Consider the following 17,151-nt stretch of genomic DNA (forward strand, 5'->3'; position numbering starts at 1 on the left):
ACATCACATGACAGGTGATAAACACAAGTTTGTTAAATTAGAATACTGTGATGGAGGTTATGTAAGATTTGGTAATGATGCACCTTGTCCAGTGAGAGGTAAGGATCCATAACACTTCTTGACAATGCTAAATGTGATGATGTATACTGGGTTGAAGATTTGAAATACAATTTATTGAGTGTAGCACAGCTAAACAATACAGGATACCGAATAGAATTTCAGAAGGGATGTGTCAAAGTTCATGACAAACATGGAAAGCTGGCTGCTACCGAGACACAAACAAAAGTTAATACATTTCATCTTAACTCAACTAGGAACAATTGTCTATATGCTAAAATGGAAGATACCTGGTTATGGCATAAAATGTTTTGTCATGTAAATTTTGATAACATGATCAAAATAAGCAAGAAGCACCGAGTAAGAGGTCTACTGAGCTTGGAAAAACAAGAGAATGCAATATGTCATGGATGCCAGATGGGTAAGATGACAAGGTCAAGCTTTACAAGTAAGTCCTACACTTCTAAAGGAATTTTAGATCTTGTACACACTGATTTTTGTGGTCCTATGAAAGTTCAAAGTTATTTTGGAGATAGATACTTCATATTATTTGTGGATGATTACTCAAGAATGATGTCAGTTATGTTTTTAAAAGAAAAATCAGAAGCCTTCCAAATGTTCAAATGGTATAAGGCTAGAGTTGAAAAAGAAACAGGGAGACAATTGAAATGTCTAAGATCTGATAGAGGAGGAGAATTTACTTTTGATGAATTTAACCTATTTTGCAATGATCATGGTATAAAGGGACAAGTGTCTGCACCAAGAAGACCTCAGCAAAATGGGTTAGCTGAAAGAAGAAACAAATCAATTGTAGATTGTGCCAGAACCCTGATGATAGAAAAGAGGGTACCTCAAACATTTTGGAGAGAAGCAATCAGCACTGCAGTTTACACCCTGAACTGAGTACAACTAAAGAAAGGAAATTTGAAGACACCATATGAAATCTGGCATGACAAGAAACCAAATGTAAGTTATTTTAAGATATTTGGAAGTAGATGTTATGTTCACAAAGATGAAAGAAATGGAAAGTTTGATCAGAAAAGCAAAGAAGGACCATTTCTTGGTTATTCTTCTAGAAGCAAAGCATTTAAATGTGTGATAAAATCATCTAACAAAATAATAGAAAGTGCAAATGTGAAAATTGATGAATTTGCAGAAAGAAATGATGAAGGAAATTCCAAAGAACCAAAAAATTATGAAGAATTTGTTTATGTTCAACCGAGAAATCCTACCGAGAAAGTTGATGAAGAAAATGAAGAAAATACTCAGTTACCGAGTGATGGAGAAGATCAAACAGAGTATACCAAGCCCATATTAGCCAAGTATGTCAAAAGAAATCATGCATCAAGTCAGATTATAGGAGATAAGGATGATCCAGTGATGACAAGGAACAAACTGACAAAACACATGTCTGATATCTGAATTTGAACCAAGGATAGTAAAAGAAGCATTTAGTAATGAAGATTGGATAAATGCTATGACAGAAGAGATTGAACAAATCAAGAAGAATGAAACATGGACACTGGTGCCAAGACCAAATTAGAAAAAAGTAATTGGTACAAAGTGGATTTTCAGAAACAAGCTAAATGAAAAAGGAGAGGTCATTCAAAATAAAGCAAGACTAGTGTGCAAAGGCTATGCTCAAGAAGAAGGAATTGATTATGGTGAGACTTTTGCACCTGTGGCAAGACTTGAAGGAGTGAGAATATTGTTGGCATATGCTGCTTACAAAAATTTCAAGGTATATCGAATGGATGTTAAATCTACATTTTTAAATGGTATATTAGAAGAAGTTTACATTGAATAGCCTGAAGGATTTATTGAAGACGGGAATAAAGATCAGGTATGTAAGATGAACAAAGCATTATATGGTTTAAAGCAAGCACCTAGAGCATGGTATGAAAGACTACACTCTTATTTGATCAAGATTGGATTTATAAGGACAAGTGAAAACAACAACATGTATATGAAAAATGATGAAAACAATGGTATACTACTTTCAGCCATATTTGTTGATGATATTATTTCTTGTGGAAATGATTCTTTATGCAAGAACTTTGGAAATGAAATATGCAAAGAATTTGAGATGTCATTAATCTTTGAAATAAAGTATTTTATAGGTTTACAGATATTGCAAATGAAAAATGAGATTTTCATTACTCAATCCAAGTATATAAAGGAAATCTTGAAGAAATTTGGAATGGAGGATTCTAAATCTATAAGTACTCCTATGACTACCAATTGTAAACTATCAAAGAATGATGAATCTGCATCTGTTGATGAGACACTTTATTGATCTATGATTGGAAAGCTGCAATATGTGGTTCACAGTAGGCCGGATATAGCACATGCAGTAGGTATAGTTGCAAGATTTTCTACAGATCCCAAAGAAACTCATTTGATAGCAATCAAGAGAATTTTTAGATACCTAAGAGGCACTAAAGATTATGGCTTAGTATATCAAAAAGGGAATGTTTTTGACCTAAAAGTCTATACTGATGCTGATTGGGCAGGAAGCATTGATGACAGGAAAAGCACAAGCGGTGGAGCTTTCGTTTTGGGAGATAGACTAGTAAGTTGGCTTAGCAAGAAACAAGGATGCATTTCATGGTCAACAGCTAAAGCTGAATATGTCGTTGCAGCAATGAATTGTACCAATATAGCATTGATCAAACAATTGTTGGAAGGTATGAATGATAAAGTTACTGAGCTAGTAACTATATTCTATGATAATACTAGTGCCATTAACATTTCAAAGAATCCAGTAATGCACTCTAAGACAAAGCATATCTCTATAAAGTATCATTATCTCAGAGAAGAAGTTCAAGAGAAGAAAGTTGTGCTGGAATATATCAGTTCGAAGGAACAAATAGTAGATATTTTCACAAAGCCATTGCCAAGGGACACTTTTGAGTATCTCAGAAGTCAGTTAGGGGTCCTACCTCTATCTAGTACTCACTGATAGAGTTCGGTGAAAGCATCAATTCTATGAATCTAAAGGATAACTATCTATGAGTTGATGTTGCTTTACACTTTAGGAGGTCGCCTAAAAGTTGTTAAAAAAAAAATGATTAAAGACAAAGATGCTCTGACCATGAATGAGACTTCAAGGAAATTACTTCACAATGGAAGAAATCATGAATTAGTTTTTCTTTTTGGCATTGTTGTCAAAGGGGAAGAAGACTAAATGAAGAAGACTAAATGGAGAAGACTAATGACAGGGGGAGAAGACTTTAGGAGAAGTCTACACAACAACCTAAATCCGAATCATTTGGTATTACCACTTAAAGTTGGTTTTGCCATCAATGCAAAAGGGGGAGATTGCTAGCATTTTCACAAAGAGAGGTTATTGGCATTTCCATAAGTTTGTTGGTATGAGGATATTGTGAAGGTTGTTGAAGATTGTTGATTTAATTATGAAAGGATGATTACTGTCTTAATAATATTATTTTGTCATTGATGTCAAGAAATTGATTCTCTGATTCAGTATGATGTTGCCATATCTTGAGAAGTATGTTTTGATGAGTATTAAGAGGTCGGTAAGTGACGCAGAATGAATGTAATAATGAAGGGAAATAATAAGTTATTCAATGGGCAATTATTACCAAGTTAGACAATGATGTGATCATGTTGTTTTCATTGTTTTGATATCCTACATATGTTGTTGATTATAAGTTTAATACTGTACTATGTCACCGACCAAAGAACCTAGTCGGTAAACCCTAAGGTTATCGCTATCAGTTAAAGAAGGCAGAGTGTCTACCAAGTGAAGTTCAGCATTTACCAAGTAACAACCAAGTTATAATAGATCGCATTGGATGAATAAAAGAATTATTTAATGAAGGATGCTGATGAGCTAGAGATGAATAAATGATTGGTATACCGTGCAAGAAGTTTGTTGAGGATCAACGACATGGAAAATCAAGAGGAAGATCTACAACACAGATTGAACCGCAATAACCTAGCACAAGTTCCAAGGCGAGGTAAAACATTTTTCAGATCGAAGGATACATTGAACCTAGTCAAGTTTGAAGATCTAATGGCTAAAATTGATCATGGGAAATATGATCAAGGAGATTAAACGGTTAGAAACTGTTTATAAATAAGAAATTGTTGATGAACAATGTATGTGGGCAAATGCATGCACGATGATGCTACAGTAATGTTTACAGAGCATAGAAGCTTGAAGATCTGATTGAAGAATAGATTGAGAAGCCCAACAAGCCCAACAAGGGACAATATAAGTCGTATGACAAGATTGTTTTGAGCAAATAGAATCTGCTTTAGCATTTTAGATGTGAAGTTGCAGATATATTTAATTACTATTGTTTATTTTGTAAGTGACAAAAAATCTATTAACCGAGTGGACTTAACAGTCTTATTTGTAAACCCTCTAGCAAGGTAACATTCTAAATGAGTGTTTGAAATCCTTTGACAAGGTCACTGCTAACAAAGTGTAAGACTCTAACAAGTCTGAGGGAAATCCCTTAACCGGGTCACATCTAGCAATGTGTTTATGTAATCTATAACTGGATTAGCTTTTAACCGAGCATACTCTAGAAGGGTATATTTCTTAGTGGGTCCAAAATCCCACAGTGGTTTTTCCCTATTTGGGTTTCCACATTAAATCTAGTGTTAAATGTGTTATGATGTCTTAAGTGTATCTGTTTATGAGTTTGAATGATTTATAGTCATAGTTGCATGTTAGCTAATGTTACCGAGATTGAATCTGATAAATATATTGCATTGTGAGTTTTTATGATTCACCCCCCCCCCCTCTCATCTTAACTAATAGGCTATGAAAATCAGATTAGACATCTCGAAGGCATACAAAAATGTGTGATTGGATTTTTTACTCAAGGTTCAGGAAAAATTAGGTTTCAAAAAAAAGATGGATTTGAATTATAAATCTACGCATATGTTTTTTACATTTCTCTATTGCAGCGAATGGTGCCTTATTTGGTTTTTTTAGCAATAGAAATGAATTAAGACAAGGGGATCCCATATCCTCATCTCTCTTTGTGTTAATGGTGGAAGCAATAGGTAGACATATAATCAAACTTAGGAACTCAATGTTGTTTAAGGGCATTTAAATTCATGAAGAGATAAATCTCGTTACGCACTCCCAATTTGTGAAAAAAACTATACTCTTTGGATAAGCAACTCTAAGAGAGGCAAAAATTATAAAAGGTGAGCTACATATATATGCCAAGGAAATAGGGAAAATGATAAATAATAAGAAGACACGGATTTTCTTTTTCAACACAAAGAAACCTATCCAGAACAAGATCTCTAATAAACTTGGATGGCCAATTGGCAATCTCCCTTCCAAATATCTTGGGGTCCCCATGATCTTTGGTGCTTTTAGAATTGAACTATGTGAGGAGTTGATAGTAAAGTGTAGACCAAAAACCGAGGCTTGGAAAAATAAGTTGCTCACCATTCGTGGGAGAATTCAGCTGATTAAATTAGGTTTGTATGCCATGCCAATATATGCTATGACATGCTTCAAATTAGCCCCCAAAGCAATCCTTGCATTAGAGAGTTTCCTCAAAAAATTTCTTTGGGAAGGAGCCAAAGAAATAAAGAAGATTCCACTAATAAATTGTGACATAGTATGTAAAACTAAAGAAGATGGAGGAACAAAATAAATTGCACTGGGGGAGAAAATAATATAGAAGATGTATCAAAATATAGGTAAACTATGGTGTAGCATAATGCAAAAGAAATATCTAGATAATGATGATCCTTCAAGAATTCTGACAATTAACAACATTAGTAGTGGTTTGGCAGTATGGAAATCTATGAAGGAATGTAGACACATAATCATGAATCATCTCACATGGAAAATAGGTAATGGGAGAAAAGAAATTTTTTGGCGTGACTCATGAGATGGATATAAAATTAGAGAGATTTTTGAACATCAAGATTGGATAGAAGATGTGGAAAGTCTGTATGGAGAATATGTGGCTAACTACTTAGAAGAGAACCTTAGGGAAGCAGAATTTATGAATGGAAAACAATCAGAGCCTAGAGCATGACTATTGAGACTCAAAGGATTGTGGATGAGATACTTATAAAAAGAACGACATTAAGAAATGAGCAAGATGAAATCATCAAGTGTGTTGTCCGTACAGGAGAATATAAGGAAAATTTGGGTTACAAAATCCAAATGATGGGATAGGAAAAATGTGGATGGCCTATAGAGCTATACTGGGACAAGTTGGCAGCTTCGAAAGCTAGGGATTCCATGTGGACGGTTGCCCATGGAAAAATTATGATAGGGGAAAGACTTGAGATATACATTATAAATGGACCAAGTATATGCTTTCTATGCAAGAGCTCTGAAGAAACTAATAGCCACCTATTGTAGGAATGCCACTTTGCACGGGAATGTTGGAACTAACTATACAAAAATCTGAAATAGAATACATCTACAGATGATAGCTTTCAAAATTGCAAAAGTAGATGGCCGATAATCAACCAAAAATAATTATGGGGATCTCTTTGGATAATATCGCCATCCTATGTAATTTGAAAAATTTGGAAGGAATGCAACATGAGGGTCTTTCAAGGAAAAGAAATGAGTGTTGAAAGAGTCATTGAAAAGATGAAAATTGGAATTGCAGAACTGGCCAACACCAAAGCATACAACAAAAGGATCAAGTATATTACAAATTAGGACAAGAAAGTTCAAATTGAATGGAGAACACTAATTTCCCCCAATATAAGTATTAATTTGAAACAAAATATGAGGAGGGTGAACTCACAATGTTGGTTCTCACTTTTTGAACTCATAAGTATTAATCTAAATTATACTTACAATAGAGTCTCCTTTCCATCTATCAAGTGCTGATAAAAAAACAATTTTACATTAGCTTTTTGGGGGTCAAATGAATTCATTTAGAAGTTTTATTTTTTTAAGTATTTAGTCCCTATTATAAGCTTTCCAAATAGTATAATTTTTAATATATTTTTATTTTATTTCTTATGAATGTAGGTTTTTCACCAAACATGAACTTCTTTGTTCAATGCATTGGAAAAAATAGTAAACTAATTGAAAAAAAATCTCAAAAATATCTATGCACTAGGTATTGATGTCTCATTTCTAACATAAAAATTAAATTAAATTATGATATATATAGAACAAGTTATGTGTTCAAACATAAACCTATATCTAGATTATAATTAGTTAGACTTCAAAACTTAATAAAATGAAAAATATTCAACATATCACTATTCAACCAATTGCATGTCCAGGGTATTGATGTTATAAACCAAAATTCAAAAGAATTACGTTTTTATCATTTATAGAAAAAAAAATTGTGTTTCAGGATGCACATCACTCTTTAAAAATGTTGTTTGCTGTAAAAAACTACTTTTTGAGGGAGATGGAAAAATCAATAAATATTTATTCAAAAAAAATTGAAAAAACTATATTCAGAATCTACAAATAAGATGTTACAAATCACTAGTTTATATTATCTTCAAATTCTTCACGGTTTAAAAGTTATAGGCATCAAAAAGTGAAGGTTTTTTTTTCAAAATGTTCATCTAAGTGTTAATGTTGGTCAAAAAGTTGGAACCAATATTGTGAGTTTACCCAGGAAAAATGTGAGGTGGATTGGTCCAGAGATAGGTAGATTTAAGATGAATTTCGACAATGTGACTAAAGGTAATCCTAGGGAAGCTGGTTATGGTTGTATAGTTAGGGATCACATAGGAAATTTGGTAACCGGGTGTTGCCCATTTGGTGGAATTGATTATGTTTTGCATTGATGTTTTGTCATTGATTCCAACACTAGCTATTTGAATGCTTTGTTGGCACCCTTCTAGTCCCAGTAGGTTGAGTGGCTTCTGGCTAACTTGGATCCGACATGATCTGATAGGCTGTAGTATGGTCTGGTGATGAATCAGGTTGTTCATGATACTCATACTCATATTTGGTTAGTTGGTTTTGGTTTGATGATCGAATGCTATCCTGCGTTCTTAGTAGATTGGTTTCTGGTTCCAGTGAGGCTTTCACTAGCAGATCTCTTGGTGGAGATCTTTGATGAATTGCATAAGTGGTTTTGGTGCAGCTTCTGATGGAGTTTTAGGATGTTGTTGGTGATCATGTTCGAGACTTGGCAGATGGAGATCATTGTTGTGGGGTATGGACCTATACTTAGTCCCGATTGATCTAGGTTATGGACTGGCTTTAATGTAACATGTGGATAGAACCTATTGATGTATTTCCGAGATATCTTATGTGTTGATATTATTTGTTTGATCTTAGGCTGAGATGGTTTGTAATTATTTAATTAGTTTATCATTTGGTGTCTGACTTGATTGTTTATGGTCGAGGGTTTGTATATATAGATGTAAGATCTCATTGTATATTATCATGGTTAATATTAGAGGTCATGGTCAAGGAATGTAATGTGTGAATAATGTAATATCATTCAAGCAGAGGAGTTGGTTGATCATTGGAGATTGAATAGGGTTTGTGTAAGAGGATTTAGGCCTCTGGTATTAAGCTTAACCAAAACTGTACTCAGGAATAGGAAATTCTATATTTTGTAGTTGAACACTTCTCTGGATTGTAGTATGAATTTCTATATAGTCAGTGAGGCTCCTTTTGTGATGAGCAGTGTTCTCTAGGCCGATGGCCTTCCTGCAAGTGCAGATCCCTCGATTGCAATTCACATGCTTACTGCAAAAGTATTATCTTACATTGGGTAGGCTTCCCACTGTGGTTTTCCCCTTTATAGAGTTTTCCATATATAAATATTGGTGTCATGTCGATGGTATTTATTCTGTGATTATTGTTTATGATTAATTAGTTTATCTGCTATTCTGGTATTAATGTTTTGGGTTCCGATATTAATGTTTAAATTGCTAATGGTTCCGGTAATCTGTGACAACTGATTCACCCCCTCCCCCCCTCTTAATTATCTTCCAGTTATTTGAACTGTCTAACAATTGGTATCAGAGCATTGGTCCTCTCTACAAAAGGCTTAACTGCTTGAGGAAGATCCTATGGAAACTAACAGTTCAATTTCATCCATTTCTCTTGGAGCTATCTTTAGAAGGGATATTCTGAGGCATGATGAAACAAATTACATAGTATATAAGATTCGGATGGAGACTCATCTAAAATGTCTTGGAAACAAGATTTGGGAGATCACACAGAATTGTGTCGCACCCTATAATCCAGGATCTGGAAATCCTCCTTTGTAAAACTTGGACAAGGAGCTTGAAAATGACTGTAGAGCAATCGAAGCCCTCTTGTGTGCACTTTTTGATCAACAAATAATGGGATTAACCGACAAATCATCTAGAAATGCTATATGGGATAAGTTGGAGACTCTTAATGAAGGTGACCCTACAGTGAAGATTGCTAAACTTGATGGTTATTGGGTGAGATACTAAAACCTGAAGATGGAAGAAGATTAAAGGATTACTACATTCATGGAAAGGGTAAATGAGATTTTTATGAGAATTCAATGTTGTGGTGGAACTCTGAGCGAAAATGAAATTGTTTCTGAAAACCTGAGATCCCTATCACCGGCTTACAAAATGAAGGATACTACTATTAATGAGTTGAGAAAAATGACTAATACATCTATCAACAAATATAATTTGGTTGGGAAACTATCTTCTTTTGAGCTTGAAGAACTTGGACCTTCTGCTGTTGTGAAGTTTGAACCTACTTTTCATGCATCTACATCTACAAATAGTAAGAAAGACTGGAAAGCTTTATATGAAAAGGAATTAGAAGATATGAGGAGCGAAGAAGACGAGATTGAGAAACTTGAAGCACTATTTGCTAGAAGATTACCTAAGGGAATGGTAGGAAGTAAGTATGAAGGAAAAGAACCTTTTAGATGTTTTGCATGTAATAAGATTGGTCGTTTTGCATCTAGATGTCCTGAAAGAAATTCAAGATGATTTTTATAGCTAGGTATGATAAAAATTTTCATAAAATTCCTGCAAATCAGAAACGTTGAGATGATAATTTGAAATGTTCTTTTATAAACTCTATGCCCTCAAAGATAATTTTCTTGATTTGCTGACAAAGAGGTGCAACTTTGAATGATGTTAAAATACTTTCTATTGAGTTAGAAGATGACTTGATTACTGTCAAAAAATGGAAGAGAGAATTGCAGGTGGCTAATTCTCAACCCTCTACCTCTTCAGACCTTGTAGTTCAAAGACTAATGAATGATGTCATAACACTCAAAATATAGTTACCCAAGGCTAGTACGTCTAACTCACAGCCTTATCAAGACATACCAAGGAGGATTACAAATCAGTCTATAGGAACTAATAATAAAGCCTGACAATTGCCTTTGGATCAATAAATACTAGCAATTGAAGCTCATCCACTTAAGGGGAATATGTGTGTTCTTCATCACACTAATGATCATGATGGTAATTCTTGTCCAAAGATGGTGCGGTATGCACAAATGATAAATACAAGAGAGGCCATAAATGAATTTGGTCCAAAAGAAGAAGTCCAGGAGTAGCCTGACGACTCTAGAATACACTTCTTGGAGTATGAATTATATTCAAATAGAGGAGGTGATATATTGGTGACCCTTGGAGATCCTTCTTGTGCCATCCTCACTAGAGGTCAGCATCAATCCAAAAATATAGGTACCACAACCTTTCCCGAAACTTTAGCTAAAGGTAAAGAACCTTTGAACTAGAACTTAGAGAATGGTTCAACAAATTAAGAGGTTCAAATGTTGAAACGTGTCAATCCCGATTCTTCTTTCGATATTGTTGAATTTTTTAAGGCATCAAAGATACAGATTTCTCCCACTGAATATCTTAGGTTGAATCCTAAATAATTAGAGAAGCTTATTAAATATGTTCAAGGGGAAACTTCTTTGTCGCAATACACCAACACACCATTGTTTAATCTTTAGTCTTCACGGGATGAAAAGGATACCAAGTCTAAATATTTGTCTAGTACTATTCTAAAGACATTAGTTAATGAACCAATTGAATCACCATTAGTACCTAAACAAAGTTTCGAGCCATTTTATGTGTCCTTATTTCTCAATGGGTTTAAACTTAATAATTGCATTATTGATTATGGAGCCTCCGATCATATTATGCCTTCGGCAGTTGTTAAAGAATTAGGCCATTCACTCACTAAAACATTTGGTAAATGCTATTCAATGGACTCAAAGAAAATTCCTTTACTAGGTTAAATAAAAGATGTGCAACTTTCTCTGGGGGTACATCCTAACAAAAGAGTGAAGTTGACTATTCTAGTTGTTAATATTCCCGCAAGTTATGGAATGTTGTTAAGAGGGACCTTTTGTAAGGATTTGGGAGGAGAAATTAAAATGGATTGGTCTGAGGAAATAATTCCCATTGATAAACAAAAATTTTCTATTCAACCTGAACCAATGTCCAAGTATACCATGTTTCCCTCTAATGACCTAAAATCTCAAATATTGTATCATGAATGTGATTTTGGCAATTATTTTCTCTTCTCTGATGATAAGAAAGGTACACCAGAAGTTGAAGTCGATCTTACTGTAGGCTTGTGGGAGATGGAATTTTATGGTAGTTGTGCATTGGTTGGATTTGGTGGTGGAGTGGTGCTCATTTCCCCACGAGGTGAAAATATTCATTTTTCATTCAAATTAAAATATAGGAACACTAATAAAACCACAGAATATGAGGCAATGTTGTTAGGAATAGTGAAAGTTAGAAAAAGGGGAATCTAATTGTTTCATGCCAAAGGAGATGCATAAGTGATTGTTAAATAGGTACGAGGTCTCCTCTTAGAAAAAAATGAAAGGCTCAGACATTATAGATACCGAGTTTGGGATGAGATTGAATATTTTGATGCTTTCTCAATTATAGCTATTCCTAGAGATCAAAATTCCCGAGTAGATTATGTAGCAATGTCAGCACCTTTATTGCTCCCACATCCTAACTTTGGTGTAGATATTTCTGGTAAGTGTTTGGAAATGATAAACACATCAACCAATTCTTGCAAAATCCTTAAATGTTCGCCTCTTCTTTCTTTCAAGGTTCAAAAAATGAATTTAATGTTTTGTCCAAATACAAGGGGAGGTTTTTAAAAGGAAGTATTTCAGTTGAAGGTAAATCGAATTGCAAAATGCCTTGTATCCTTAGAATGCCTCTTTGATCGTAATGATAGGTATGTCAAAGAAAATGTTTCTCAAATTGTTAACACATCGGGAGAATATGAAATAATTAATTTAGGTGATGAAAACAACCCAAAGATGGTCATTTTAGGCAGGTGTTCTAGTCCTAAAGAAAGGAATTTCTTTTCTAAACTGCTACCGAAGTTTTCAGATGTTTTTGTCTAGTCTTATGAGGATTTGAAAGACATTAGAAATGGTCAGTTTCAACATCATATTCCCCTCAAGCCTGGAGTGGTTCCTTTTAGACAAAAATTAAGAAATTATAATCCCAAGGTCGTAGATGCTCTTTTCACATAAATAGATAAGATGCTTTAGGAAAGGATCATTTATCCTATTCATCATTCTACATGGGTGACCAATATTGTTCCGGTTCGCAAGAAAAATGGAGAAATAAGGATCTATGTGGATTTTCAAAAATTGAATCAGGCTAGTTTAAAAGATAATTATCCATTGCCAGTGATGGATCATATTCTCGAAACTATTGCTGGATCCAAAATGATGTCGATGCTTGATGGTTTCTCTGGTTATGACCAGATAAGTGTAGAAAAAGAAGACCAGCATAAAACAGCCTTCACAACACCTTGGGGAACTTTCACCTGCAATTGAATGCCTTTCGGTCTTTTAAATGAGGGAGAAACTTTTCAAAGCACGATGAATCTTTCATTTGGTCACCCCATTGGTAAGACTATAGTTATCTATCTTGATGAATTGATAGTGTTCTCTTAAAGAATGAAAAATCACTTTAGAGATTTGGAGACTGTGATACAAAGATGCAGAGACCATGGCATTTCTCTCAACCCAAAGAAATTAGTTTTCCATGTTACAGAGGGAAAGCTTTTAGGGCATATAGTTTCACAAGATGGTATCAAAATAGATCTTGATCAGGTAAAATCTATTCAGCAGTTAAGTCTTCCATCAGACAAAAGTGGTGACAAATCATTCTTTGAGCAAGTGAGTTTCCTCAGGAGGTTCATACCAGACTTTGCTGAATTTACCAAACACATTATAAGGATGATGAGTGAAAAGAAGATTTTCAAATGGAAGGAAGAAGAAAAAAGAGCCTTTGAAGAGGTAAAAGAGGCAATTTCACATTCTCCAACATTAATAAATCCTGATTTTAACAAAGATTTTATCATGTATTGTTATGTTTTAGAACACACAATGTTCAGTATTCTTCTGCAAAAGAATGAACTGAATGAAGAAGTCCCTATTGCATTCATGAGTATTCCACTCAAAAAGAATGAATTGAATTACTCATTAGTAGAGAAGCAAGCCTTTGCAGTTGTTAAAGTTGTAAAGTATTTCAGATATTATGTTCTACATTCCCATTTAATTGTCTTTGTACCAAATCCCACTGTGAAAAGTATCTTGACTCAGCAAGAGGTAGGAATGAATAATAGAGCCACCTGGGTTTCAAAGGTTCAAGAGTATGATATGGATATCTGACTGACCAAGTTAGTTTGGGGCAAGGATTATGTCATTTGATAGCTGAAAACAATGAAGAGGAAGACAAACTCCCACTAACTTAATTTGTTAGCTTGCAAGATGAGTTGTTCACTGATGTGGCTCATTACTTGACTTATGGAGAATGCCCTGAGCATTTAACTACAAAAGAAAAGATAAATTTAAGATTGAAGGTGGATAAATATGTGATTATTGATGATATCTAATATAAAAAAGGCTTGGATGGGTCATTCTTAAGGTGTGTTGACAAAGAACAACAGGAGAAGATTTTACATGTTTTTCATAATGAGGTATGTGGAGGACACTATTTATCCACTGTAATAGCCTTAAAAGTTCTCAGGAGTTGTTACTAATGGCCAGGAATGTTTAAAGATGCATATAAATGGGTTGCAGGCTGGGAGAAATGCAAGTTATCTCAGGAAGACCTCAATTAGTTGCATTACCATTGAGGCCAATAATCATAGATGAACCCTTTAAGCAATGGGGATTAGATTTTTTTGGTCCATTGAATCCTCCATCAAGTATCAGTCATACCCATATCCTTACAACTACAGATGATTTTATGAAGTGGGTAGAAGCAGTCCCTGTCAGGAAGACTACTTCAAAAATTATTTGTACTTTCTTGAAAGAAAATATCTTGAATAGATTTGGTGTACCCCAGAAAATTATGATCGATAGTGCCCCAAATTTCTCTTCCGAAGAACGTATCCTATTTTTTTATGATCATGGCATTTAATTATCTCATTCTTCAGATTACTATCCATAAGGAAATGTCTAGGCCGAATCCAGCAATAAGAATCTGATTTCTATAATGTGAAAGTTGGTGGCTGAGAATGCAAAGGATTAGCATAAAATATTATATGAAGTACTATGAGCAGATAGGGCATTGCCCAAGAGGTCCATAGGTATGAAACTATTTGAATTGGTATATGGAGCTGAAGCTCAACTGTCCTTACCTTTGGAATTATCATCTACTAGGTTACAAAAAGTAATAGAAGATGAATTCTTTCAAACCCCTGGAAAAGAGAATTATGTCCCTTTCAAAAATTGAAGAGGAGAGGCAGGAGTTGGTAGATCACATCACTGCTCATTAGGAAAGGGTAAATAAATTTTTTGAGTGTAGAGATAGACCACAATAGTTCATGCTGCGAGATCAAGTCTTGCTCTTGGACAAACGCAACGAACCGAAAGGAGCTCATAAAAAATTTGATTCATGGTGGAAAGGACCATTCACAATCACTCGGGTATTGGGTCCTAACTCATTCAAAATTAAATATCCTAATGGAGTTTCACTGTTCTTGTCCTATAGTGGGAAAGATTTAAAGTTGTATCCATTCTAAGTAGATCTCATTCTGCTTTGTACATAAATTTTTGTTGTGTTGTTTGTTTTTCTTGTTGTTTGTTTGTTGTGTTTGGAACTATCCTTCCCCACTTGCATGTGAAACCAAAGACTCTGAGTTCCATTCCTGGTCCTTTTCAGTCTCGGTCCCCAATCAGAAATGGTGTTACCCTATTATTTATCTTGAACAAAATAATGAGTATTTAATTTTATTTCCCTCATTCGGTTTGATCTATCTTTAGTCATGTACCTTTGTTCCTTTATGTTTCACCTTTTCTGCAACAATGAACCCATCAGTTGAACCTGCATATCGGTTCAAGGTTCAAAGTTCAACCACTCCCTTTGTGTGGGTCACGGCTTTGTTATGTTGTTAAGTGAGCGAGCGTGCATGTGTTAAGTCAGTCTTGAACTTGAACTTATGAACCATTTCTAAATCGGTTCAAGGTCTTCCTTTATGTTTGTTAAAACTCTTTGCTCATTCCCGATGTTGTGTTGAGCCACAAGTTGAGAGTTCTTTTCTTTACTCAACATTGAACTTGAACCATTGAACTTCTTGTGAGATGGTTCAAAGTTGAAAGGTTCATTTAAAGTTGGCCCCGAGGACATTAATAACACAAAAGGTGGTGCAACAAAAGGAATATTATGGGCATCTTATATTTTAAACATTTAATTTTGGAAAGAAATCATGAAAACTCAAGACGTTTGTGCAGAGTTGATGTGTAATTAAGAAAGTTTTCAGGTTCCCATCAAATCATTGATTATCTCACATGTTCAGATGAATCATTATGATGTGTGTGTAGGTGTTACTCAGTTTTTCTGCTTCTTAACATGTGAATTCACAAATTGTGAAAGTGGTAGTTGTTTTGTTGGAGGAGAGAAAGATGTCGAAGGAAATTTCAACTCCATACTTCTGAGGGTTTCACAAATTTGATGGTGGTAATAGGTTCTTTTTGATAATTTCCCCTCCACTGTGCTACTAGCTCAGAAAGTCAGTGTAGGGAAATTCTTTGTTTTGGAATAGAATTTTGTTGTTTATAGGAACTCTTTGATGAATGTAAAAGTGTCCATTATAAGGATTGTTAGGTCCTGGAGACAACTGAGAGTTGTCAAATAAATTCAAACCAAAAACAACTTAACCAACCTTAATGCTTAATACCGGTAAACCAAACTTAATGTCGGTAGATAGTTTATCAGTTAATTGTAGTACCGGTAAAGATTAATGCATGAAACAAAAAGAAAATAACATCCACAACACATAAAACCAATATTTGTACATGGAAACCCTGTAAGGGGAAAAACCATGGTGGGAAACCTTACCCACAATCAGATGATACTATTGCAGATAGTATGTGTATACAAATAGGGTCTGCACATGCAGAAAGCCCAAGCACCTAGAGCTCACTGAACAAACACAAATGGGAGTCACAATGACTAAAATTGGATGGTTAGATCCCATAAAGATGTACTGCTCAAAATAACATCTTCTTATGCTTGATTCAGTACCGGTGTAGTTCAGAATGCCTTTACAAAAACCTTCCTTCAACCTTAAAATGATGTCTGCATGTATAGCTTTGCTTATTCTCGCATATACTGAATTATTCCTTCCTTCACATTTGCATTTTTTGATCTTACAAATAAGATCTTACATATATACCATAACCTAAGACCAATTTTAGTAGGTCGACTCTAAAAGATATTACAATAAAAATAATTTACAAGTAAATCAATAACCAATGCAATATCCAACTCAACATGTCAGCTTAATGCATTTACAACAATAATAAATCATCTGCAAAGCATGTTGTGCTGATGAGGAATAGATAAGCCTATTGGTGCTTATTCTGGACCTATTTGTCGGTAACAACAAATATGCAAACACGAATATACCAATGAACAAATCTCCAAGACAAAGTGTCCAAATGATGTCTTCAACATAATCAAGTGTTTTCCATGTCATTCCAAGTGCTGGTGAACATTATATCCTATCGGTGAACCAGATACTGGTGACTGTGCATAAAGTCACTTGCTTGCTGGTGAACATTGCCAATTCTCCTAAGTGACAGAGTTGTTAATAGGTGTTGACATCAATGAAAAAACTATATCAACATAACCAAA

This window comes from Cryptomeria japonica, chromosome 1 (assembly GCF_030272615.1).
Source record: "Cryptomeria japonica chromosome 1, Sugi_1.0, whole genome shotgun sequence".
Lineage (NCBI taxonomy): Eukaryota > Viridiplantae > Streptophyta > Pinopsida > Cupressales > Cupressaceae > Cryptomeria > Cryptomeria japonica.